A 1,918-nucleotide genomic window follows, 5' to 3' on the forward strand; every position below is an offset into this window, starting at 1 on the left:
TTCCATCTGGATTGAGTTTTGTCTTGAACACCCACTTTACTGCTATAGGTTTCTTGTTAGTTGGGAATTGAACTAGTTCCCATGTTTTGTTCTTGTCAATTGACTTTAATTCTTCCAGCATTGCTTCCTTCCACACCTTGCTGTTTACTACTTCATCTATTGAAATTGGTTCAACATATGCAAATAGTGCAATGTATTAGACCAATTCTCCTTCATCAGTTATGTTATCATCAAGGACAATTTGATACTCTCTGAGTCTGGTGGGCAAGTTTCTAGTTCTGCTGGGCCTTCCTGACTCATTACTATCCACTGGTGTCTCTGCCTGATGCTCATCTTCATCTGGATCATAAGTCTCAGTGTGTGGTTCTTGTACATTCCAGTCTAGCTGTATCTGAGTGGTGTGTTCTGATGCTGAGTTCCTTTCCTTCTAGGAGCTTGACTCAACAAAGTGCACATCTCTGCTGAATATAACTTTGAGAGTCTTTGGATTTAGCAATTTGTAGGACCCTGTTGGATTGTATCTTATAAAGATCATTTATTCACTTTTGTCATCCAGTTTTCTCCTCTTTTGATCAGGGATGTGCATATAGCATAGTGACCCAAAGATCTTAAAGTGCTTGATAGAGGGTTTCCTTCCATAGCAAACTTCTTCAGGCACCTTGGATTCTAATCTTTTAGTAGGGCAGTGATTTAATACATAGGCTGCAGTTGTTGCAGCCTCACCCCAAAGATTCTGAGGTAGCTTCCTTGTTTTGAGCATGTTTTTCACCATGTTCAAGATAGTTCTATTCCTTCTTTCAGCAACTCCATTATGCTGAGGAGTGTAGGGTGCTGTTACCTCATGTTGAATTCCATTTCTGATGCAAAAATCTTCAAATTCCTTTTATACAAACTCACCTCCACCATTTGTTCTTAGTATCTTGATTGATCTTTCAGATTGCTTCTCAACCATGTTCTTAAAGATTTTGAATATGTCAAACACATCACTCTTGGCTTTGAGCAAGTAGAGCCAGAGTTTCCTACTGAATTCATCCACAAAGGTGACAAAATATTTGTTGCCACCTAGGGAGGGAATCTCCAATGGTCCACAAACATCTGAATATACAATGTGCAACAGATTGTTGGCTCTTGATGCAATGAATTTTCTGAATGAAGTCCTTGGCTGCTTGCTGATTAGACAACTATCACAAGCTCTCTTAGGTACTTGAATTTCTGGTAAACCAAGAACCAGGTTTTTGGCTCTCATGAGACTCAGGTCTTTACAGTTCAGATGCCCAAGTCTCATGTGCCATAGCCAAGTATCATTAGTTAGTATTTCAGCATTAAGTCATTGAGATTCAATTGTATTTAGATTCACCTGGAATGTTCTGTTTTGTGTGAGGTGAGTTCTGAGGATCTTCCTTGCTTTAGGATCAAAGATCTCTAGGTATCCATCTTGCATATTCACTGTAAAGCCTTTCTCTAGTAATTGCCCCAAGCTGATTAGATTGTTCTTCATATTTGGCACAAATAGAACATATGTGATCATTGCTTTACCTCCATCCTTCTTTGTGATCATTACATCTCCTGTGCCTTCAGCTTGGATCACTCTATTATCTGCAAATCCGACTTTGCTCCTCCTGCTTGAATCAAAATTGACAAGCCAATTTCTATGCCCTGTCATATGGTTGGAGCAATCAGAGTCTATGTACCAAGTTTCACCACTTCTGATTTCTTGGTTTGTTGTCATCATTAGAAGAACTGGAGTCTCATCTTCCTTATAAATTCTTTCGTCCTTTGCCATATGTGCTTCATTTTGGTGTCTGCCATTTGAATCAGGTTGTCCAAGGGAAGATTGGCACTCATATGATACGTGTCCAATCTTATTGCAATTGAAACACTTGATCCTCTTTCTGTCTAGCCTTTTCTTCCCTCCTCT

Source organism: Lupinus angustifolius, chromosome LG08, assembly GCF_001865875.1.
Source record: "Lupinus angustifolius cultivar Tanjil chromosome LG08, LupAngTanjil_v1.0, whole genome shotgun sequence".
In the NCBI taxonomy this organism is placed as follows: domain Eukaryota; kingdom Viridiplantae; phylum Streptophyta; class Magnoliopsida; order Fabales; family Fabaceae; genus Lupinus; species Lupinus angustifolius.